The sequence below is a fragment of the Vicia villosa genome, unplaced genomic scaffold (genome assembly GCF_029867415.1).
Source record: "Vicia villosa cultivar HV-30 ecotype Madison, WI unplaced genomic scaffold, Vvil1.0 ctg.000688F_1_1_3, whole genome shotgun sequence".
Classification (NCBI taxonomy): Eukaryota; Viridiplantae; Streptophyta; class Magnoliopsida; order Fabales; family Fabaceae; genus Vicia; species Vicia villosa.
Genome location: NW_026705309.1, coordinates 125,984 through 153,242, shown reverse-complemented (window position 1 = coordinate 153,242; position 27,259 = coordinate 125,984). Strand labels below are relative to the sequence as shown.

General features: G+C 33.9%; 1 long non-coding RNA gene across 1 annotated transcript; it reads left to right on the top strand.

Moving 5' to 3' along the window:
* Positions 1–23,422: 23,422 nt before the first annotated feature.
* Positions 23,423–25,667, top strand: LOC131630513 (uncharacterized). Its single transcript, XR_009292356.1, has 3 exons — positions 23,423–24,134; positions 24,249–24,408; positions 25,344–25,667. It is a non-coding gene; the product is annotated as an uncharacterized LOC131630513 (long non-coding RNA).
* The last annotated feature ends 1,592 nt before the right edge of the window (positions 25,668–27,259 follow it).

The window sequence follows — 27,259 nt, the reverse complement described above, 5'->3', positions numbered from 1 at the left end:
TAATTTGTATTGAAACTAGTTTAAACTTAAAGTTCGAATTTCAAATTTCTTTGAATATTTCAAGATGTTACAAGTGTGTTACAAGCAAGAGTTTGGCTCTGATTTCGTGGTCTTTTATTTGTGAAGTACTCTAAGCTATTTATAAGCTATGTTGTGCTTAGAATTGAAGCCAAAAAGCCTTTTGTTGCCTTTGTTGAATTCTTGATTTTTTTATATTAAAACCTTTGAATTGTTGACCAAGTCTTGCTTCTCTTCAATGCTCTTGCCTTGTACCTCAATCTTCTGCAGAAAATTAAAGATTCTTGGATGACTCATGCTTAGAAACTAAGCTATCCATTATCCTTCCATTTTCCATTTTCATTTAATCTTAAAATAGGATAAAATTAAACCAAAAATGGATAAAAATGGTGTGGGCTTTGTCTTGGTCGTGGGAGGCCCACAATATCATGGCAAACATGTTTGAACTTTGAAAACTTGGCCCCATTTGGAAAAAATACATTTTTGAGCAATGTTGGTTTTATGCATTTTCCCAAAATTTAGCCAACTTCAACAAGGTGTAAATCTCTCAATTTTTGTCATATGAAGGAGATCTTGCACTTTTTGGAAACCTCAAAGAGTCCTCTAACCAATGTCTTTGGTCTCATGTCAAAATTATTTTTGATGCTCCTTGTGTGTCCTTTTGAAAAAAGTGTCTTTTTGTTGACTTTGAAAATGACCTGTAATGTCTTTGTCCATATTTTTCAAATGGTGAATGTAATGACCATGGGATCAATTGCATTTGAAAGATAATTTAATTTCCTTCAGAATGAGCTTTGGTTTGAATTTTTTGGATGAAGGATGAGAGAGTTATGACCAGTCAAAGTTCAGTTGACTTTTCAGGCAAAAACCCTAGTTTTGAATCTTAGGGTTTTGTTGATTTTTGATATTTTCTTGATGAATTATGATCATCCAATGATCAAATGATGAATCCTTTGACAAAATATGGATGTTGACAAAAAAATTCATTTTTGACTGTTTGTTGACTTTTTTGGTCAAACGGGTCGTCTGTTGACTGTTTGAGCTGCTGACGGTGCGTCTGAGTGAATTGAAGTTTGAAAATTTGTATGATGGTACTTTGAGATATATGGATGTCCATGAAATCCATTTGAAGTCTCAAAAACTTGTTTCTCCTGAAAAAACAAGAAACCCTAGTCAGGGACTGTTTGTGTAGGAGACAGTTAAGCGTACCTGATTTTTGTGCAGTACTGAGTCTATGCTAATCATGTGATATTCAGAAGACTTCTAGGACAAAAATCTTGGAATTTTGAAATTGCAATAGTTTGATTTGATTGATGGTACAAAACACTGAGAATTGTACTGCCAGTAGTTTGACTGTCAACTGACTGTTCAGACATTAATGTAGCAGTTAGAGTGAAAAATCAACAGTCAAAGTTAATTTTCTTTTTGTTGTTTTTGTTTTATGTGAAAGATGAAAGTTTATTTACATGACTTGTTAAAAAACACAGACATAATAAATAACTATTATTTACTGTACGCGAGCAAAATTACCGATAATAACCCTGAAAATCATTTAATGCACAGAAAAATGAATATTTGACTGGCAGAAAACACACAAAATATTATCTGAATAATTAAGCAATAATATGACAAATAGTACAACATTTAATACTGACAGTACAAACATTACATACTATAATGAACAGTACGACGAATAAACGGTACATTTAAGAAAATAAGAGATACGGCAAACTTTAAGAATGACGATTAATAACCCATGCTACAAACAATAACATGTAGATGATTGGGAGTGTAAGCATCCCAGGTCCACATTTTTCCGGGCTATGTAGACAGAAGAAAGACATGATCACCGTAGCAATGGTGATGACCATAAGAAAACACGTTTCCATCCGCTTCGCCATTTTGTCGGGGAAGAAGAAAGAATGGATATGAAGTAGAAATTTGAGAGATGATTTAGAATTTGATGTGAGATTTTATGAAAAAATGAGAGGTATTTATAGAATGGAAAGAAGGATAGAGACGTTGGGGAATGAAGTGATTCCGTACAAAAAGAAAATTTGAGTGGAAGTAAGATTTGAAAGAAAGTGTATGATAGTGTTGGGAAAAAGAGATGTATAGAATAAAGTTAAGATTTGATTTTTTCAAAAAAAGATTTGAAAAGATTTTGAAAATAATGGAATATAGTACAAAAGTTAGTGGGAAACAAAAATTAATAATAATGTACTTGTTACCAGTACAGTCTGAGTTTCCTGATTCTGCGCCTGCAAAAGATTTAACTCTTGATCAATTGTGTCAGTACTATTTATCTGTAAGTAAATTTCAAATAAATAGCATGTGTGAAGTAATAAACAGTACTTGACGTTTGCGTAAGAATAAATTCGACAGCGAGCCAAAATACTGTATAAGAAAAATTCTAAAAACTAAGTATTCCATATGTCAGGATATTTATGAAATAAAAATCCATGATTATATGAGACTCTTAATTTTTAGATTGGAGTTTTCTTGAAAAAAGATGCGGGCAAATTTTGGGGTATAACAGATCCCATGCAAAGTTATTGATTAATGATGCAAGATGTTATGTTGATGCCCTAATGGAGGTATGCATATGAAATGAGAAGTCTAAGCTAGTTAGAAATAAATGTGGGCAAATTTTGGGGTGCAACAGTATGGAAACAAGCTCATGGAAATTGAAGCAAGCTGAGTGCTATAAAGCTTCAAGATCAGAAGCAAGAAGGAAGAATTTTATGATATTCTGATGATAGAATATGCTATAACTCATTCTTATTCCTTATATGTTCTGATGCATGTTTTTAGTTCTAAAATATGCTCTGAAACATTATTGTGTTTGCTCTGATACGTATTATATGTTTTGATATATATTATGTTCTGATTCATTCATGCTCTGACTTTTGTCGTTTAGTTTGTTCTGTAACATTTCAGGATGTAGAGATGCTCTGATGATGCTCTGGTACATTCAACAATGTTCTGATACAATCTAGCATGCAATGATTCAAGAAGAAATTCAAGCTCTGAAGCTGTCCTATGGAAGCAAGAATCAGAAGCTATGAATGTTCTGAAGATCTAAGCATATGTGATCGTCTCAACTGAAATGGAAAATACTCAAGGAAGTCCTTTATTTATAAATTTCTTCCAGTATTTATCTCAGGGGGAGATTGTTAATCTTAGGGGGAGACATATTCACACACTATGTTTATATGCTTATGCTATAGCTGTGTAATTGTCTTTAGCCGTCTGATATTCTGATTGCAAATTCATATCATTTATGTATGTTTTTGTCATCATCAAAAAGGGGGAGATTGTTAGAACAAGATTTGTTCTGATCAATATTCTTAGTTTTGATGATAACAATGTATATGAATTTTGTATGAGATAATGTGGTACTCTAATACTACGCAATTTCCATTTCAGGAATTACATAAAGAGTGTGCATAAAATCAGCACAAGAAGCACTGACTCAGAAGGTTCAGCATGCAACATCAGAACATGGTCTGGCAAGACATCAGAAGATGGTCAAGAAGAATCAGAACATGGATCTATGGAAGCATCAGAAGAACTTGAGATCAGAAGCAGAAGCACTGAAGTTCTCATGGTATCACGCTAAGAAGCACTTCAAGGTCAGAAGACAAGAAGATGCTCTGCACCAAGCTATTTGACTCTGATGATATTCAAACGTTGTTTACACAAACATCAGATCAGAAGCAAGTACAAGATGGCAAGCTACGCTGAATGGCAAAAGGAACGTTAGAAGATATTAAAGGCAACGTCAGTAGACACAGCGAAAGCAAGGCTCAAGGTAGTTAACAAAAGCGTGAAACATTAAATGCAATGTTGTACGGATTACACAAAGCATTAAATGCTCCCAACGGTCATCTTCTCAAACGCCTATAAATATGAAGTTCTGATGAGAAGCAAGGTTACGAATTCTGAACCAACTTGCACAAACACAGTTCAAATCAAAAGCTCTCAAACTTCATCATCAACCTCACTACATTACTGTTGTAATACTTTAGTGAGATTAAGCTTAAACTTAAGAGAAAATCACAGTTGTGATAATAGCTTTATAAGAAGCATTGTAACTCTTAAAAGAATTTGGTTACATTAAGTTGTAAGAACTAGAGTGATCAGGTTGTTGATCAGTATACTCTAGAAAGTCTTAGAGGGTATCTAAGCAGTTTGTTCCTAGAGTGATCAGGTTGTGATCAGAATACTCTAGAAGACTTAGAAGTTATCTAAGTGGAAAACCATTGTAATCTTGTGTGATTAGTGGATTAAATCCTCAGGTGAGTTAAATCACTCCAAGGGGGTGGACTGGAGTAGTTTAGTTAACAACGAACCAGGATAAAAATCATTGTGCAAATAGTTTTTATCTTACAAGTTTTAAAGCTACACTTATTCAAACCCCCCCCCCCCCCTTTCTAAGTGTTTTTCTATCCTTCAACCTTGAGGTATAAAAGGAGTATACCACTAAAATTGTGCCAGAACTCCATTAAGGATCATAACCACTAACCGGTCGCTCTGCTATGTGCGTGTAAAGATAAAGGGCTTAATGTGATTGCGCTAGTATGAAATGGGTGGAACAAGACGAATACTTGGGGTGAGCTATAATAGCATCTGCAACTGGTTTATGTAAGATGGAATTGTCTAGTGTCATTACCGTAGTGCTTGAGTATAAATTGAGTTTTTGATTCTCTAACAAAAACACCATGCAACCAAGTAGTAGTTGATTTGATTCATGTAGGTGCATCTGACCAATGTTTGGAAAAACATCGTACTGAGCATTTGCTTGAGGACAAGCAAAGTTTAAGTATGGGGGAGTTTGATAACACTAAAATGTATCGTATTTTTAGCTTTATTTACATCAATTATTTTCTTATTTTATTTTAATTGATTTATTTTATATTGGTATTATGCTGGTATTTGTTTATTTTGCATATATTTAATTAATTGAAGACTTTGTGAGGAAATGAAGAAATGGGGTATAAAAAGGAACAAAAAGTCCAAAAGCAAAACAACTGAAACAGCCCCGCCCAAAGGAAGTGAGCATGTGGCCCACTTGTGGCGAATGTCGCAAGCTTGACGAACGGCACGCATATGCACTCTTGGGCCTAGACGCCCGTCTCACACTTTCAAAAGAAAAGGGGTCACTTCATTAAGTGGAGACGCCCGTCTCCACCCCTCTACCCATGAGAGACGCACGTCTCCAACGTCTTCTTGAATTGTTCAAAAATTGGGACGCCCGTCTCCTACTTTTGAAGGCCCGTCTCCATTTCTTTTGCTTCATTTGCAGAGGACTAATACCAAGACCTCCCACGTTTTACGGAACGGAAGTTATCAGCTATACTCACTATATAAAGAATGGATTATTCATGTAAAAGGGGTTGGACCATGCTTTGTCTCAGCCACCTTTTCTTTCGTCTAGTTTTCCTATTTTCAATTCCAGCATTACTTTTTGTGCATTGAAGCTTATTTCCATTTATTATTCTTTTTCTCTTTTCATAGTTTTAGGAAGATATTTATTTTCTCACAATAGTTTCTACACCAGAAACTATTGTGTAATTTTTACTGGATCTAACCTTACGTTAGATCATAGTATTTTTTTCCTTGTTTTTATTATTATTTTATCGAAGAATTTATCGAAGAGCAATCCAACTGACATGTGGTGGAAGTTCGAGTACTTGAAGATCTAAAGATTTATTCCAGATTTATATTATTCAGGTTTTTTATTTACCGCATTTATTTCTTGTATGATTATAAATTGCATTCAAAGTAATATGTCTGGATTTATAAACCGAATCTATTTATGCATGGTTAACCGTATCAATATGTCTGGCTAATTTATTTAAGATATCGGTATGTAAAGTAATTTAACCGTAGGGATCCGAAATAAATTGGCTTAAATATGTTTTATTAAAAATCACTCGTTTCTGGTTTTGTGTCTAATTGAATATGCTAAAGTTATAAAATTAATAGAGCGAGAGTTTGAGATTTTAGAACTGATAAAGGTTAAAATCAACAGAGCGAGAGTTTGAGATCTTTAACTGGATAGTAGACATAGAACATTAGTTTTAAGGACAGTGACAGCGTATTAAAACTAATTAGAATTTGTTTATTTTCAAAAAGTGTTTTTAAACCCGACACGGGACAGCGAGAGTGTACGTTAGGGAATACTGGCATGATCCGAGTCAACAAAGCGAGAGTCCGAGACTAGGAGATTTAAGTAGATAACCTCTTCATGAAATGAGCATTTTATCAACTGTGATGTTTTCAAAAAGCTTTTCTAAATCTAATGGGCTGGCGAGAGCGTACATTGTGAGGTAGGATCGTAGTCTAAATCAACAAAGCGAGAGTTTGAGAGGAGTACTTTTAAATGACATAGTTAATAGAGATTTTTAATTAAATGAGAACCATAGCCAATGGAACTTCGGATCACATAAGTTAGACGAAATACATACTGATATCCGCTTATTATTATATTTCTTAGGATTAAGATTTCTAATTCCCCCTTTGAAACAACCCAATTATTCTTAGCCTTAGCTTTACATAGTAACTTTAGATAACGGTAGATCGATTTATAGTCCATGTGGATTCTATATCTTTTAAAACTACACGACACGACTGTGCACTTGCAGTCATCAAATTAATAGACACATAAAGTCGCGATCATTTTCTCCAAAATTTCATCGCCTAATGATCAGAAGGTGATGAGTATATATAATAAAGTGAATTAGGGTTATAGTTGGACATGGACATTGAGTGATTGGTGAGAGAAAAAATTAAAAAAGATTTGTATGAAATCTTTCCAAATTTTCCAAATATTCTTTCATAACCAAGCATTCACGAATAAGGACCTTCATGTGATGTTATTTGGGCCTTTTGATGATTAAAAATAAAGTCATATGAATTAATTCAATTATTTTTATATTTTACTTAATTTATTTATTTTTTAAATGAGTAAAATCCAAATAAAATAAATAAATGTTATAAAAAATAAATGACTGGATTTGTAGGTCCTTATTTAGGTCATAATCATGTTTGAAGTCCAAAAGTTAGGCCCATTAGTCAAGATATCCAAAATTGTCCAAAGTGATTTTCATGCATTTTCTTGAATTTTAACCAACTTATGCAATCTATAACTTCCTCAATTCTTGTCATATGAAGGTGTTCTTGGACTTTTTATAAAGCTTCAGATGTCCTCTAAAAGCTCTCTGGTATCATCTTAATTAAGTCTTCCATGTACATGTACACCTCTTTGAGAAAAGATGACTTTTTGTTGACTTTCAAGATGACTTGTAATGTTTTGGCCTATATCTCCCTAATGAAACACTTTTGGCCTTTTATTAGGTGTGAAAATGTTTTAGATTGGTTTTCTTTCAAAATGAGCGTCTGTTGGGAAATTTATGATAAATTATTTGAAAGTTATGCTTGTTCAAAGTTCAGTTGATTTTTGCTCCCAAACCTAATTTAGCAACTTGAGTTTTGTTGATTTTTTAGCTTTTCTTGATGAACCATGATCAACCCTTTATCAAATATGAATGTGACCTCAAATCCTTGATGTTGACTAAAAATCTTGAAGTTTGACAGTACATTGACCATACTTGACTTTTGACCATTTGAGCTAATGACTGACCAATTTTGTACTATGAGGCTTAAAACTTGGAATGGAGATACTTTGAGACATGTGAGATGCTATGAAGTCTACTTGAGGTCTTATAAGTCATATCTTCTTTGCAAAAATCAAACCCCTAATTTGAGGTATATTGCTTAGGAGGAGTGTAGGTATGTCCAATCTTTGCATAGCCTTGAGCAATTGAAGATCCTATGAGCTTGAGGAGACTGCTTGGACCAACTTATCTTGAATATCATGAGGGAAATTTTTTGGTTACAACACATACATTTAAGGATGGTCCCTAGAAGTAGAGGATGGACTATTCATGACAAGGTGGATGGTGACCTTTCCTTGAAGCTGTTAGGAGAACAGTGACTCATGTTCTGCCTGAAGCTTGGTGGAGGAGTTTTTATTTATTCTGCTGCATCTAATGGAAAACTTTAGATGTATCCTTTGATGATGTATCCTATGGTGTGATACATTGAGGATTGTGTCGGCTAACTTATTAAAGTAGTCAAAGATACTTGAGTATTGTCTCAGGTCCACTCATAAAGGCATTTTCAATAAGTTCATTGATAGGAGATTGGAAGAAAGCAATTTATTTTTTCTCTCTTCTTTGGAAGGCCAACCACAGGTCTGTATTGAAGGGTCTCTTGGTGCAGTTCTTAAATGATGTTCTACAAAATGTTGGGACATTATATCAGCAAATTATGAAGAATTTTGTTGGTTAAAGAGATTGCACAACAGATGCTTTAGAGGCTGAACATTAGTGTATTGATCACAAGTGTTTGGAACCTACTCCTGATCTGGAAGAGGAGGCATCTAGGTCTAAGAAATTTCAAGGCTAGAAACTTGTTAGACATATATGTTAATTAGGACACGAAAAATATAAAGTGTACTTTCTGGATTGGTTTATCTCTAATTCAAGAAAGTAGGAGTGCAGAAGTTGTGTTTGTTGTTGTACGTGGAGGACATATCTGTTAGAACATAGTTTGGTTCTAATCATATCTTAGTGTTTTGATGATAACAAGCAAACAAATTTTTTATAAAGCAAACATGGTACTCTAATCATATGGTTCTAATTTCGGAAGATGTACTAGTACCAACAATCAGAACTTATACCATTTGTGGGTAGGTAGTCCTATCTATTGGACGTGTACGGGACATCGAAGGGTCATCTATGGTCGTTTGAAGGCAACAGGATAGAGGTACCTTTATCAAATTCGAAGGGACAATCATCTTTCGTAGGCAACAAATCGAGGGACTAAATCATGTATTTGTAGGCAGCAATTTGGGGGTCATCGAGGGATCATGATCTTTGATAATTTTGAATCGCGGGACATTTGCTATAGGGTACCTCTATATTCGAGGGACACGACCTTTATTCGTAAGGCAACCAAGAGGGGCGTACCCTAAGGGTGAGTGTGTGCATCAATCACGTGTGTTGTTTCACAATATTTTATCTTTTTAGTTAGTGATCTAGATCGAGGTTAATTTCTTTTCACGCCCTAAATTACTAACACACGCAAGCATGAAATGTTGTACAGGAAAGTAAAGGCAGAAGGTAAAGGGGTCCTAGCTATTACAAGGCTTCGGGGAGGGGGTTACAATAAAATCGGGAGTGCGGAAATAAAAACTCTAAATTAAACCATTACATCCTTTAGAAGATACATAATTATAAAAATGCAGAAAATAAATCTAATTACAAATTATTACATCCTCGAAGCAGATACATAAAATTAATTAAATAATAATACGACCGGGAAGTCGAGAAGTGGAGATGAGAAGAGAAAGATTAAAATAGTTAAAAATAAAATTAGGGTTTTGAAAACTTAATTTTTAGCCTAATTATTAATTAAATATTAAGTTAAACTAATTTTAACTAAATAATTATTAAATTAATTATATACAAAAAATTAAAATTTGAATTAAAATTAAAATGGTTAGTCTAATTATTTTACCTTAAAAGTAAATAAATACTAATTTTAATTACCCTAAAGTTTATTTTCAATAAATAGAAATAAAAACAATTTTTTGTATTTTATAAGAATAAAACTAATTAATTAAAAAAATTATGAAAACTAAAAAAACTAATCCTAATTTCTAATTGGTTAGTCCATTATTAATAATTAGTAAAAAGATCAATAATTTAATAAAAATAAATAAAAGAAATTAATTTTTAAAAAAATAATTGTAAAAGAAAATATAACAAAATTAATTAAAACAACGCTGAATCCAGTGTGACGTGCACCTGAGAGTCCATGGTAGGACTGCGCTTCCAGAAACGTTGGATCTGAAGATGGAATGATCCAAAGGCCTAGGGATTGAGGTGTATCACGCACATGCATCAGAGAGGAGCATCATTCCTAGTTTGTCCAATTGTAGTCCATGTGGGTTGTAACACCCGTATATTTTAATTTTTAACTTAATTTTGAAATTGAATTAATAATTAGAAATATTATGAATTTTATGAAAATAATTGGAAAAGAATGGTTTATGGCATTTGGGCCAGATGGTGAGATTAGTAGTGTGGGGGTGCTAAGTGAGTAAGCCCATTACTAATTATTTTATATTTTCATAAAATAAAGGAAATAAGGAATTGGGAAAGAAAGAGTCAGAACGTGAAAAAAGGAGAAGTGGAAGAGAAGAGCTGAGGAACGTAAAGAGGAACAGAAGAGGGAGAGACCAAGATCAAGAAACTGGCTAAGGTAAGGGGGACTCTCCGGTTAACATTTCTTATCGTGTTTTGGATGGTAACATTGATTAGGAATATTGTCTAGGTCAAGTGGATTATATGTTAGGTTTAGGGAGGTTATAATTGATGAAATTGCATAAATTATTGGTTGATTGTGTGTTGTTTTGATGTGTGATGATGAATAATGATGCAATTGATGATTAACTATCTGTAAACAATGTTTAGAATCAATTTTGGACTTAGAATGGGTGAGATCGCAGGGTCTGTCGCAGACCTGAAAATCTGTGAAATCGCCAGTTCGCGCCGCGTCCATGTGTTGGTGTCGCGAACTGCTTGGCAGAATGTTCAAGGAGAATTGACTTGCTCAAACTGCACCACGAACCTAGTTTGAGCCGCGAGGTGCTTGGCAGAAAGCCAAGGAAAATTGATTTGCTCAGTTCGCGTCGCGAACCTTGTTTGCGCCGCGTGCTGTTAGTGATAGCTGTTCTTGGGGAAATTTTAAAGATGCATAACTTTCAAACTGCAAGTCCGTTTCTAGTGCTGTTTCAAGCACGATGAACCTTACAAGATAATCTATGCGTTTAAATGATGGAATGAAGTATAATTTCAATTGGTTTAAAACATAATTTTTATTTTTTGATGAATGATGAATGATGTATTGTACATATATGTGATGAGATGTGTTAAATACATGCTATGTTGAAATATTAGTCATGTAATGATTTATGAGTGGTATGATGATGATAATTGGATGATATTTGAATGATGCTAATATATATTTAAACATACTTGATGATTATGATGATGGTATAAGTATGTTATATATGTTTGTATTCATTCATAATCATATGTTGAGGGCTGAATCCAGATGATGTTGTGGATTCAGTGAAGGGCATAATTTCCATTGTATGGAATTTGTGCTGGCAAGGCCGTATCTTGATGATGTTGGATCGGTTGGTGGGTTATTCCCATTGATGATGTTTGGTACCACATTCATAGTGTTGGTTCATTCATATGCATGATGTTCACAACATGATTGAATGTGTTTTAGTGTTATGAAGAGATGATGTGTTAGTTGTGTATTTGTGGAATTGTCTGAAATATAATACAATTGGGTGATTAATATAACTATGATGTGTTATTATTTATGATGCAATAATATCTGTTAATTGTGATGAGACTCACTCTTACATTATATTTTTCAGATTGAGGATAGCAGCTTCAACTTGGTGAGGATTAGCTTATGATAATAACTCTATTTTGTTTATGATAATAACTCTATTTTGTTTAATTTGTTCGGGGATTAATGCATTGATAATATGATGCTAATTTGATGATTTATTTCCGCTGTGTAAACATGAGATTTTGAATTACGAGTTATGTTAAGATGTTCCTTGGTGAATGCATGACAGTGATGGATAATGTTTATGTTATATTTTAAAATTGTGGCACCCTTGTTTGCATGTACTCTGATCTAATTATTAATTGCCGCGGGGGTTTAGAAGGGTGTTACATGGGTCACAGGGAACGCTGACGGACCAATCATGGGTGGAGAGGGGAGCGTCCTCTTTTGACCGGCCAGTAAGGACGCGACAACGCACGGTCAAACGGTCATAGTTCCTGTTCATCTTCTACTTTCCACCTGCAGATTTATTTGCGGAATCACCTAGTATTTTACCTGCGGATTTCGCTGCTTTCTTCATAATCAAACCTGCAACCATGGAACATACACAAGGACGATCTAAACAAGAATGGAGGGCCTTTTGAATCCAAATCCATCGTTAGTTTTGGTAAAAAAAAACTCCTGTACATTGAGATTTGAAGGAAATAAGTTTGGAGCCCTAACAATGGTGAATCACAATACGTACGTTTAAGCTTCCGTTTTAGGGTTCAAATCCCTTCTATTATTCACCATAAACTTAAAACAAACATCAAACCATGTTAAAATGTCACGATACATGCAAAACGAAAACCAAAAAAATGTAAATAATATGAGTGATATGATATGCATGTGTACGTAGCATGGGACTGATTCTTTGGTTCTTACCTACACTTTGGCACCTTGTGAGTTACTTGGGATGATTTGTTTGGCTTGGGAAAGAATCCAAGTATGAAAACGAAAATTCAAGCTTTCTTGAGATTTTTTGGAATTTTGGAGGCACTTCAAGGGTTAGGTTTTCGTGTGATTTTGATGTTGAATGAGGTGTGAATATATAGGAGATCATATTAGGATTGAAAGAATTGGAAAGCATCAATTGGCTTTGATTGAAAAAAAATTAATTTGATTTTTGATTCAAATCTTTCTATTTTGATCCTCCATCTATTTTCCAACCTTTTTTTCACGTGTTATGGCTTTGTTAAATGGATTAGGTCCAGATTCAATGAATGGTATCCTTCATATTATTTGATTTTATTAGATTTTGATTTTATTTGATTTAAGTTCAATTTAAATGAATAAATCCAAAATAAATGTAATAAAAATCATAAAATAATTATCAAATGACATTTGGGCCTTACATGATCTCAAAATCACGTGGATAACCCAAAACTCATGGCCCATAACTTGAAAATACTAGATTCTTCATTTGGGGTTTCATGCTCTTATTCAAATTTCTACAACTTCTGATAGTCATAAATCCCTCAATTTTTTTCCTATGAAGGTGTTCTAGGACTTTTGGAAAGCCCAAGATGTCCTTTTATCTTAATGATATTGGCCCTTGAGAAAAACAACTTTTTGTGAACTTTTAAAAGGACCTGTAATGTTTTGGCTCATATATCCCAAATGGTGCATTTCTTGGTCTTGGGCCCAACATCAAAGTTGTAGAGAATTTAATTTCCTTGAGAATGAGCTTATGTTGGGGAATTTCTGAGAAAGTATGAGATACTTATGGTCAGCCAAAGTTTGGTTGAGTTTCTTCTAGAAACCCTAATTTAGTAACTTGGATTTTTGTTGATTTTTAAGCCTTCCTTGATGAATCATGATCAACCCTTGAACAATTGATGGATGTGACTTAAAAATGTTGATGTTGACCAAAAATCAGAAGTTTTGAGTGTAGGTTGACCATAGTTGACTTTGTACCTAGCATAGTCGACTATTGACCTTCTCAGCAATTGATTGAGCCATCTTGTGAATCAAAGCTTGAAAATTGGTATGGGGATTCTTGAAGCATATATCAAGCCATGAAGTCCACATGACGTGTCACAAATCTCATTTACCTTGAAATATGATGGGCAAATTTTGGGGTATGACAGCTGCTTTTTTAAGTTGTCTAAAAAACAAACAGAAAATAATAAGTATGAAAATAATGGTTTGAATGGGAAAGTCAAACGATGGGTCCCACATGCTGGCAGGAACGAATCAGAAAAGGAGAGAGGAGTGATTTGGTTGACCTCCAATGGTAAACGGCCACGTGTAACACCCGTATATTTTAATTTTTAATTTAAATGGAAACTTAATTAATAATTAGAATTATTGGTGGTTGTGGAATTTAATTGGAAAAGGATGGTTTATGGTGTTGGGCCATGTGTGATGTTAAGGAATGAGGGGGTGTTATGTTAGTAAAGGCCCTATTCTAATTAAAGCTTATTTTATAAAATAATAAGGAAAACTGGGAGAAAGGAAAAAGGAACGTGAAAAACAGAGCAGAGGAGATGAGAGATTGGAAAGCTGGTACGTGAAGAGGAACAAAGAGGAAAAGAACCAATCAAGAATCTTTGGCTAATGTAAGGGGAGACTCTCTGGTTATCATCTATTATCGTATTCTTGGATAATGATATTGATTAGGGATGTTATTGAGTCAATTGGATTGTATGTTGGGTTTCGGGAGGTTATAAATTGATGAAAATTGCATGGATTATTGATTGATTATGTGTTGTTTTGATGTGTGATGATGAATAATGATGCAATTGATGATTAACTGCCTATAGATGATGTTTAGAGTCAGTTTTGAACTCAGATTGGGTAAGATCGCAGGATCTGACGCAGACCCGATAGTCTGTGAAATCGCCAGTTCGCCCCGCGTCCCCGTGTTGGCGCCGCGAAGGCGTAACTTTTTCTCGTTTCGCGCCGCGTGCATAGGTTGGCGCCGCGAACGCGTTGTGTGGTTCAGGTCGCGCCGCGAGTCTTGGTTGCGCCGCGTGCTGTAGCGTTAGTTGTTTTCTTGGAAAAGTTAAATGATGTATAACTTTCGAACCGTAGGTCCATTTTTAGTGCCGTTTCGAGCACGATGAATCTTATGAGATAGCCTATGTGTTTAAATGATGGAATGAGGTGTGAATCCAATTATTTTTAAAATATGATTTTATTTCTGGGTGAATGATGTATTGTACATATATGTGATGAGATGTGTTAAATACATGCTATGTTGAAATATTAATCATGTGACGATTTGTTTAGTTGGATGATGTATTGTGGACATATATGATGAAATGTGATAATATAAGATGTTGTTTTGAAAACATTATGATGTGATGAGTTGTTGAGAATTATATGATGTTGATTGATTGTTTTGGAATGATGTGGATACATGTGTGTTCTTCTTATTGATGACGATGATTGATGTGAACACATGTATGTTCTTTGATGATGATGATTAATTGTATTTGAATGATGCTAATGTATATAAACATACTTTGATGATGATGATGATGATGATGAAATGGGTATTTGATGATGTTACTCATTAGACTTGACGATGGTATAAGTATGTTGTATATGTTGCATTCATTCATGTTCATTGATGATACTGTATCCATAAGGGTGTGTTGGATCAGTGAAGGGCATGATTCCCATTGTGTGGAATCTGTGCTGGCAGGGCCGTATCTTGATGATGTTGGATCGGTCATGGGTTATTCCCAGTTGATGAGGTTGGTACCACATGCATAGTGTCAGTTCATACATATGCATACGTTTATAACATGATTGGAAGTATTCCAGTGTTATAAATATTGATGATGTGTTGATTGCGTGTTTTGTTGAATTAATGTTGAGTATGATTGTTTGTGTGAAAGATGTGTTCTGTTGACGTTTGTGTAAACGATGTATGTTCCTGATAATCTGAATATGATGAAATTGGCTGAATGATATAACTATGATGTATTGTTATTTAAGATGCAATAACATTTGTTAACTGTGATGAGACTCACCCTTACCGTTGACATTTTCAGATTTGAGGATAGCTGCTTTCGACTTGGTGAGGATTAGCTCATAAGTCAGTGTATTAGTGTAGCGTCAGGTGTCATGCTCTGATATTGTAACACTGGGGGAACGCTAGATTAGAGTTTACGATGATACTCTATCGTGTTGTTATTGTATTAATTCAGTAGGATGTTGCATATATGATGATATGCTTATCCGTATGATGAATTTTCCGCTGTGTTAACATGAGATGTTTATGTATTATGATGAATCGTTCCTTAGTGAAAGCATGACAATGAATTTATGATAAATTTGTTTTAATTGGAATTGTGGCACCCTTGTTTTCATGTTTTACTCTGAATTATTTTATTAATTTCCGCGGGGTTTAGAAGGGTGTTACAATAGTGGTATCAGAGCAGGTCGGTCCGTCCGGCCAATTGTCGAGTCAGTTGAGTTGCACGACGGTTGAATACTGTCGGCATATTATCCCTTGGTACGCGACATGTGAGTGAATCACTGTCGGTACTTTGTTGTTTGTTGTGGAAGTTGGTTTGAAACAAGTGGGGGAGAAGCTTCGCTTCTCAGTTATGTTTTAGTTGTAAGATGATTGATTCAGTCGGCTGTTGTTGGCAACAGTGCAAGCATTGTTGGAGTTGTTGTTTTCCGAATCGAAGGTGACTTGGAATTAAGACTTGGCTGGTAATTAAGTTGGGGCATCTTGAAGGAGGATGATTATATGCAATTGATGATTATTTGTAGGAGAGGAAAATTAGAAAGTTGCAATGTATCAGCTCTGCTGGTGTGCTGCGAAGTTGTCAGTTGAGTAGCCTTGGGTCTTGGAAGAGGATTAGTTGCAAGTTTGCAAAGAGGATTGATGTCGTAATGTTTCACAAATCGCACTTCCGCGATGGGATGTGTTGCTCAAGTTATAAGAATGTTTGGAAGTAAAGAGATATGATAAGGGGTTGTTTGGAATGTAATCGAGTTGAAGAGAATGAGTTTTGGAGTGAGATTTTCATAAGAAAAACGCAGGAAAATTGCTGAATAGCTGCAGAACTTCGAAAATTCATAACTAGAGTTTTGGACATCCGATTTGAGTTCTGTTTGAAGCGTCGGAAAGCTAACGAGATGAACTTTGTTATAAAAATGGTTGCAGCAGCTGTAACATAATTAATTGTGACAGGATGACGTTGGAAAGAGGTGAAGTTGCGGTGACTCTTGTTCTTATAACTAGACTTGTTTATTGGTACTGCACGGGATGTCAGTGTCAGTGTTGAATGGATTGAAGGAATAATTAGAAGGTTTGTTGAGAAGTAATTTTAAGAATTGAATTTACCAATTGAGGAGTTTTGGATATATCGCATAGAGTGTCGTTGCATGATGTCAGTGTTGCATTTTTCGGGCAATTATTGGAAAATTCATATCTTGAGTTTCGAGTGTCGGATTAATATGCCGTTTGAACCTACGAAGATGAGAGATTATGTTCTACCTTATGGGAGAGTTATAAATACAGTAGATTGATCCTATAAGGAGATATTGTGGAGTCGGTTAAGGAAGCGTGAAACTGGTTGAATAGGAATGCCTACTACCGTGATTGTTTGAAACAAAAATTGAGTGGAACATGTTGTTGATGAATAGGTTGATGAGATGTTCGGTAATAAAGATGGTTTGAGTGCCGATGAATTTTAGTGAAGAGTGCATTAGTAGTAAAGATGGAATAAACTTTAGAACTCTTGGAATCGTATTGGTGATGGCAAAGTAACGATAAGTATAAAAGAAGAATTTTAGAGGATTTCTGACACCTATTGAATGTGAGGAAGACTTTGTTGAGATGTCGAGTGGAATGATAATTGGGCACGAAAGATGTCATAAAATTTGGAGTAGGACCACGAGTTATGAATGTTGTCTTGGTCTTGCAGGTTAATTGTATGGTTTAAGATTCGAAGTGTTTGGTGATTATAAGAGTTGAAGTACCTCTTTGATCAAAAAGGGCTTAATATGAGGCGGCAGAGATGATTAGGGTATTTTTCTAGGATTATGATTTTGGTTTGAATTACCATCCTGGTAAGGAAAATGTTTTGCTACTGTGTTGCGTAGGAAGTCTTTAAATATGTCGGTGCTAATGATGAATGAGTTGGATTTAATTGGACAAATTTGAGACTTGAGTTGGTATGTGAAGGAACTCGTAATAGTGTTAGATTGGGTATGCTAGAAGATTACTAGTGGTATTCTTGACGAGATTAGAGAAGGTCAGGAAGATGATGTTGAGTTGATCGATAGGTTGACTTTGAATTACCAAGGTAAAGGCGGTGAATTCAGAATCGACGAGAACGGTGTAATGAGGTTGAATGATTGGATTTGTGTAACTGATGTTTTGAGCTTCGGAAGAATATTCTAGAAGGACACCGTAGTGAATTATTGGACTATGACGATGTTAATGAGTTTGGGTGCAAACTCGGAAGGGACACTATTATGTAGTAACGACGGTTTATGCTTAAATATGATTTTTAACTATCTATTGACAAATTTAGGACTTGATCACCCTAAATCTCTTGTTGGTAGTAGACGGAAATCATATAGGTGGGATGAACTTGTTTGTTACCTTAATGGTTTAAGATGTGATGAATACTAAGCCGTGAGAATAATCACTCACTATGTTGTGTGAACTTATGAAGAAGTGAATATGAAAGAGTGCAACATGATGGATGATGACTTAAGACGGCTAATCAGAGTCGCGCAGCGAAAGTGTGATGTGGAGTAGTGTTATGAGTACTACTCGCGGGAAGTAAGGAATTAATATGTCGGAAGCCTACATAGAGAATATGTATTGATCTATATGTTGGATTTAGAATCTAGTGGATGTAAGGATGTCGTGCCGAAGGATTATAACTCTTTTGAATAATTGCCGAGATGATGAATATGTTATTACGGTTGTACGTAGTTAACGAGTATGTATTCGGCAAAATTAAAACGAAGAGTTGATGCTATATGACGTTGTAATAATTTTGTGCTGTTATTGAGGTGATATTGTAGATTCCAGATATAATGAGGAATTACACTCCATGAAGGACGAAGTTGATTTGATTCTTAGTAGAGAGCGTGACTCAGTTTGAGCTATTTTGTAAGCAACAGTATATTGATGCTAATGAGTGTGACTATAATTACTTGTGTGTACTAGTTCTAATGATTAGGATGTTTAACTAGAGGGAGTAAATCAGGAATTGGTTTTCGTTGGATGCGAGTAAGGATTGCTAAGTGGTAGATTAGTACCATGAATGATGAAGAATGATTCTTGAACGAATAAGTAAAGAGAGTCGGAATCGGGTAAAAATCAGAAATCTATTTGGTATAGATGATTGTGATGATTAATTAGAGTAGTGCGGAAAAAGCGGAATGTAAATTGTTGGATAATTGATGGTGTGACTTAAGAGGAGTCAGATAATTGGAATTCAATGGTATGGGAATATGAGTATTGAGTTCTTGAAGGAAGCAGTTGGTGAAAAGTGTAAGTATTATTTTATCGCTCAGATGGAAGAGTGTGTCTAAGGATGATAAGTTCGGTAGATGGTATGCATTGCTGCAGTGTTGATCAGTGTGATCATACTATGGATTGTGTAATTGTATTACTCAGTGGTTGAGCGTATTATATAGGTTGTACCTCAATGTTCTATTGTTGTTAACCTTTTGGAGATATAGCGAGTGGTATACTTTTGGATGGTCAAATGCGACGTAAGAACTGGGATTTGAATGTATGAAATATGTTTCCTGTTGGTTATGTCAGATGGATTTTTGAGGATTGACTGATGGTAATGTTAATTGAGAGCTGGAGAGTCAGGTGAAGGACTCTTATACGATCTGGTTGCTTGAAGTATGTTTTCGAGGACGAAAACTCTTTTAGTGGGGGAGAGTTGTAACACCCGTATATTTTAATTTTTAATTTAAATGGAAATTTAATTAATAATTAGAATTATTGGTGGTTGTGGAATTTAATTGGAAAAGGATGGTTTATGGTGTTGGGCCATGTGTAATGTTAAGGAATGAGGGGGTGTTATGTTAGTAAAGGCCCTATTCTAATTAAAGCTTATTTTATAAAATAATAAGGAAAATTGGGAGAAAGGAAAAAGGTACGTGAAAAACAGAGCAGAGGCGATGAGAGATTGGAAAGCTGGTACGTGAAGAGGAACAAAGAGGAAAAGAACCAATCAAGAATCTTTGGCTAAGGTAAGGGGAGACTCTCCGGTTATCATCTATTATCGTATTCTTGGATAATGATATTGATTAGGGATGTTATTGAGTCAATTGGATTGTATGTTGGGTTTAGGGAGATTATAAATTGATGAAAATTTCATGGATTATTGATTGATTATGTGTTGTTTTGATGTGTGATGATGAATAATGATGCAATTGATGATTAACTGCCTATAGATGATGTTTAGAGTCAGTTTTGGACTCAGATTGGGTGAGATAGCAGGATCTGACGCAGACCCGATAGTCTGTGAAATCGCCAGTTCGCCCCGCGTCCCCGTGTTGGCGCCGCGAAGGCGTAACTTTTTATCGTTTCGCGCCGCGTGCATAGGTTGGCGCCGCGAACGCGTTGTGTGGTTCAGGTTGCGCCGTGAGTCTTGGTTGCGCCGCGTGCTGTAGCGTTAGTTGTTTTCTTAGAAAAGTTAAATGATGTGTAACTTTCGAACCGTAGGTCCGTTTCTAGTGCCGTTTCGAGCACGATGAATCTTATGAGATAGCCTATGTGTTTAAATGATGGAATGAGGTGTGAATCCAATTATTTTTAAAATATAATTTTATTTCTGGGTGAATGATGTATTGTACATATATGTGATGAGATGTGTTAAATACATGCTATGTTGAAATATTAATCATGTGACGATTTGTTTAATTGGATGATGTATTGTGGACATATATGATGAAATGTGATTATATAAGATGTTGTTTTGAAAACATTATGATGTGATGAGTTGCTGAGAATTATATGATGTTGATTGATTGTTTTGGAATGATGTGGATACATGTGTGTTCTTCTTATTGATGACGATGATTGATGTGAACACATGTATGTTCTTTGATGATGATGATTAATTGTATTTGAATGATGCTAATGTATATAAACATACTTTGATGATGATGATGATGATGATGAAATGGGTATTTGATGATGTTACTCATTAGACTTGACGATGGTATAAGTATGTTGTATATGTTGCATTCATTCATGTTCATTGATGATACTGTATCCATAAGGGTGTGTTGGATCAGTGAAGGGCATGATTCCCATTGTGTGGAATCTGTGCTGGCAGGGCCGTATCTTGATGATGTTGGATCGGTCATGGGTTATTCCCACTTGATGAGGTTGGTACCACATGCATAGTGTCAGTTCATACATATGCATACATTTATAACATGATTGGAAGTACTCCAGTGTTATAAATATTGATGATGTGTTGATTGCGTGTTTTGTTGAATTAATGTTGAGTATGATTGTCTGTGTGAAAGATGTGTTCTGTTGACGTTTGTGTAAACGATGTATGTTCCTTATAATCTGAATATGATGAAATTGGGTGAATGATATAACTATGATGTATTGTTATTTAAGATGCAATAACATTTGTTAACTGTGATGAGACTCACCCTTACCGTTGACATTTTCAGATTTGAGGATAGCTGCTTTCGACTTGGCGAGGATTAGCTCATAAGTCAGTGTATTAGTGTAGCGTCAAGTGTCATGCTCTGATATTGTAACACTGGGGGAACGCTAGATTAGAGTTTACGATGATACTCTATCGTGTTGTTATTGTATTAATTCAGTAGGATGTTGCATAGATGATGATATGCTTATCCGTATGATGAATTTTCCGCTGTGTTAACATGAGATGTTTATGTATTATGATGAATCGTTCCTTAGTGAAAGCATGACAATGAATTTATGATAAATTTGTTTTATTTGGAATTGTGGCACCCTTGTTTTCATGTTTTACTCTGAATTATTTTATTAATTTCCGCGGGGTTTAGAAGGGTGTTACACCACGCGCGTTCAGCTTGTCCCAGAGACTATTCATCATCACTTTCACACTTATAGCTACGAATCAGCTTCCAATTTGCACCGGATTTTGCTACCAATTTTCGTAGCAAATCCTGCAAAAACCAAACTAAAAAAACACACGTTAAGCAATAGCCAAAAGTACCCAGACCCCTTAAACCAAGTCTCACTAATTCAATAGTGTAGTTTTTACGTCTTGAAATAGCCTGGAGGTTGGAACCCGAAGAGGATACTCTATGGTGCCCAAACAATGGCATTTTCCTGTTTCTGCACCAAAGCTTCGAAATAATGGTTCAAACTAATCCTAAACATGATAAAAACATAAACATATGCATGGAATCGATTTATATGAGATAATTATCGAGTTTGAGATTGGAACTTTTTACTATCATGGTGCCACATTGGATATGATGTTTGGCTGTGTTCTGAACTTCAACAAGGACTGGGAACGATTCCTAGAGCCTTCAAGAGTGTGTTTCCACGCTTAGAATTGAGTGAGAGAGGTTGTCTAGAGAACTCTTGCGTGCCCTAGCTTTGAATGAATATCTTTGGTTGCATACCCTATTCTCTTGCCCAATTTTCATCCTCTGGTGCGGACAGGTGTGGTGTTTATATAGAAGAGAGATTAGGTTAAGAAACTTGGGAAAAAATCAAGTGATTGATTAAAATAATTGATTTGAAAATTTGCATGTAATCTTTCCAAATTTGGCCAATTTTATTTCCTATCTCTCTTTCACGTATTCTTTGGTTTCATGACCAATTTAGAATCAATTTGGATTTAAAAGAATCAATCACATAATCTTTGAATATATATATATATATATATATATATATATATACCATTAGATTATTTAAGAGAGAGAAACTAATATTCACATTAATATTTTAATAAATAATATTTAATTATTTTATTGGTAAATATTTGTTCCTCTAATCTCTCAATTTAACAATACTCTTACTTTATATATATATATATATATATATATATATATATATATATATATATATATATATATATATATATATATATATATATATATATATATATATATATATATATATATATATTAATCAACTACCTAAGAATAAAACATACCACCAAACACCCTAATTTTTTTTTTTTTTTTGAAACAGCAAAGAAAAGGACATAACATTAATTTAAAGGCATGAGACATGCCAGAGTCCAAACAATGAATAATACAGAAAACAAACCAGTACCACCCAGCCAATATTATGAAATGACTTTGACAGAAGCCTAATAACAGAAAAACTAAGATTGTACTAAAGCAACTATGAAAAACCCTGTAGACAACACCAAAAATCAATGGCAGCAGAACATCCTTGCCCCAAAATAAACTATCCAGCACCTAAAATTAAAACCTGATCACTAATACTACTGACGAGACCTGATATATTGCCGAGGCCAAGACACCAAACACCCTAATTTGCTAATTCAAAATTTTATTTCAACCAATCACATTTCTTCATTCCTCCAAATGACACTCCCCTTCCAATATTTCTATTGGATTTTTCTTAATATCCTTTGGTTTTTCTCTAAAAGTTTTCTTACACTTATCTCAATCTTTTTCTCTCCCATTTCCTCTCGTCACTCTCTTTTCCTAACAAACCCTAACCCATCCGCTTTCTTTCTCCATCCTATTTCTATCTCCACGCTCTCTCATTTTTTATACCTTATTCCTCTCTCTTCGATGCGGCGTGAGGCACTGTTATGTTAAGGGATGGTGGAACTTTGGACCAGGTGGCCAGCATTGTTGTTGGTTTGCGACGAGCTCGCTTAAGCCACAAGAGTACTACACATTCTCTCAATATTTGTTCACTTATTCCACACTTTTGAGGGTTTTTAATTTCATCAATTTCAATTTCAAGGAGATGCATTACATGAGAGACTGCAACGATACCTTATTCTCCGCCGCCGTTGTAACCGCCAGTAGTTCTTACAGCATTATATTACTAACATTTATTATATTCATTCATTCCTGTTTATTAATCGAATTATGTAATGTATTTATGCTGATAAAAAATTTCTATAGAATTTGCCGAGTCGTTGCGAGATATGGGTTCTTGTTTGCTCGAGAAAACCGCTTTGAATGATCACGAAGAAGAAACAGTATCACACAATTTACTTTCCTATCATATTTATTTTGTCAGCAGACTAAGTGTTAATAATCACTAGAAACTCAGACACACAACTGTGAGAGTTAGGGTTCAAACATTGGTATCGGTGTTCAACCTAACAATATCGGCATTTTTTTCTTTTAATTCAGCTAGGATTTGCATACTGCTTGCCTATTACTTTATCTACTCTTATTATTTTCTATTTCTGCATGAAAGGTTTTAATTATGCTTGGTAAATTCCAGTTTAAACTTCAGAAACTAATTGATAACAATGTCTCAGCATCGTATATGTTTTCTTCAAAAACTAAACTGTTATGGCATTGCATGTGTTTTTTATGTTTTGATAACTTTTTTAATTTGTTTCTTTTTTCTTCATTTTTCAAGTAAAATTTACTTTGTTTGAAATCATTTTGCAGAGGGTAGAGCTGAGCAGTGCATCCATAGAGTTTCTGAAAGGTGTCTTTAGATGGTTAGATACAGATAAGGTATGTAATAGTTTTTTTAACACATTTAGATACAAGATGTATATTGTAAAATGGATCTTGAATGCCCCTGCATCTAACATTCTCCCACTTTATTGCAGGTATGTTTTGTGTTACTTCTCAAGTCTACTTATTGCAGGTATGTTCTAGGAATATTGTTGATGTTAATGATGTGTTTATTTTGTTGATTGTGTTTTGTACATAAGGATAACTTAGAGTGTATGGAAGAAGTTTTGAAGATAGATGCATCCAACTTAATAGGTACAATCTAGAAACAACTATGGTATTCTCACAAACTTAAAGTAAACTCAAAAACTAATATTAATGTTACTTCATAAAGACTTTTATTCTCATAAAAGACAGCTATGAGAATGTACATATTATTTATGAGAACAAGAAGATTAATTGTAGTTAACTAAATTTCTTAATCATTGTGAGATAGGTACTTTTGTTTTGCTTATAATTGAGATCAAAATGAGTATTTGTTCAATAGTTGTTTTAGTTAGATAATTTTTTTTATTTATTTCTAAGGATGTTTTTCTTGACCGTGATAGTTGTAATTTAGAGGCTGGAAAAATGACTCAACTTTAGAACATGTAATGATATCTGAAAATTTCCTTAAAATGTGGTTAGAAAAATGAAATTGTCATGGAAATGGAGAAAATATTGAATTATTGGATATTATGCATTCGGAGTTATTGACTTAGTTTTCTAATGAAATATCGGTGGACCCTAACAGGCTAGAAGAGAAAAGAAGAAAACTCTTTAGGATTTAGACCCTGGTTGCAACAAAGTATGGTTATCTCACTGGCTGTAGAATTTTGTCTCTGCTCTCACCATATTTTTAGGTGTATAACTAAAACACAAAAAAAAAAACATAGAGGAAGAAGAATAAAAGGTGTTACTTTTTCATATGGAAATAAAAAGAACAAAATCATCCATGAGTATTTGTGTTTGTAAATCTCTGTTAAGATTAGCTAACAATGTCTTATATTCCTTATGTTCCTTATGGCTGTTTTATTTGGTTTTTTATGCAGGTTATTGGGAAAGCATTAGTCCTTGATGAGATAATCAATTATATCCAATCACTCCATCACCATATAGAGGTGTGAATTATTTATTTGATGTTGTCACTCTTTATTATAAAAATATAATGCTTTATAGTTTACTTCTGAGTCTTGAAATTTACATCACAGTTTTTGCCGATGAAGCTGGAAGGAGTTAATTCAAGAGGGTCATTTACTTCCTCTCTCTCTGCAAACAATTGTCACTAATTGTTTGTGTTAAATGTTTACTAGCATTGTTTGAATTTCATATGGCAGTGGAATTAAACTTGACTACACAACTACAATTGTGGAAGCATTCACATTGTGGAATCCTTAACATTTATTCCTCATTCTCTGTGTTTTACGTTTGTTGCATTTTGATTGCTCATCTTGTGTAGATACCTTACTGATATAAATAACAATTATATATCAGTAACAACCAAGTCGACTTAAACTCACTATTTTTACGGGTCACTATCACCATAATACTTTTCTTATGTGAATTTTATCACTGAAATTCACTATTTTTACGGGTCACTATCACCATAATACATTTCTTATGTGAATTTTATCACTGAAACTTACTATTTTTACGGGTCGTTATCACCATAATACCCTTTTCCTATTGCATTTCCAATTTTTTTAAATAGCTACTATAAATAACTTCATTACATATATATTATGTTTTATGAATCTTAATTTAACGTTCTTCATTCAAGTTTTTAAACTTCTTTTTATGCGTTTGTAATACATTATGCATCTTAAGATTTGAATTACTCGTGCGGACGCACAGGTCTTCTACTAGTATAACTATAATTTTAGCGACTTAATTGATACACTAAAATTAAAATAATGATATAAAGAATATTTTATATTATTGATAATGTTATTTGATAGGTTAGAAATCTTTTAACTGTGCAATTTTAGATTCAAGCAGTATTAATAAATTTTGAAAAGCTTTTATTAAATGTTTTTTAGGGCAATTAAGTGACATAAGTAGTATATACAACGTATTAATTCAAATTTTGATATGTTAATTTGATTCATTTAAATTTTTTTATTATCAAAGCTATTAAATATATATCTAACGATATTAGTTTTATATCAATTGAATTTTGTGACTATCAATTGAATTATTCAATGGTATTAATTTTAATATCAATTGAATTTTATAAAGGTTTATGAATTTTATTACTATCAATTGAATTATCCAACCGTATTCATTTTAATATCAATGAATTTTATAAAGGTTTTATGAGAGAGTTGAAGAATATGGAAAAAAATATTGTGTTACAATATCACATCAGAGATATTTTTTCTTGCAAGTTTTGTATCCTCTTTCTTTCGAGAAGAGTCTATTAAATTTTGGAGGATTAGCATAATACGTGAAAATCGTCATTCTTTCAGACTATTTCATAATTTGTTATTTCGTAGGTCTTCGTAGCAATATCAACAACATAATTATGGTTATTTGTCAAAAATAAAATAAAAAAGGCTTTTATAAGATGCTAATTTTTATATTGATTTTCAATTTTCAGGATCAAGTTTCATTTGGTGTTCAAAGGCTTTTGAAACAACTTGATCAAAATTTTAGTTGAAGTTTAAAAATTAACGTCAGGTACTATTGTTTTCGAAATCACTATTTCTTATATATTGTAGATCAAATAATTGGCTCACTTGACAGAAGATTTGAGCAATATATAACATATGAAAATATTTCTGGATTCTTGTTTAGTATTGAAAGGCTTAGATCATTATCTGATAGAGACTTGAAAGCATGTTGTAAACATTTTGAAACTTGTTTAAAACATGACGATTATCTTGATCTTGATGGTGAAGTTTTGTTTGAAGAATTGAAAGTTACCAGAGAAGTTCTAACAGTTGAATCAAAATCAAGATATATGATATCGAGTTCTTTAAATATTTTTAATTGTTTTTCGAATGCATGCATAGCTTATAGAATAATATTGACTATTTCTACCAGTGTTGCATATGCTGATAGAAGTATCTCTAAATTAAAATTATTAAAATCTTATTTGAGATCTACTATGTCACAAGATAGATTA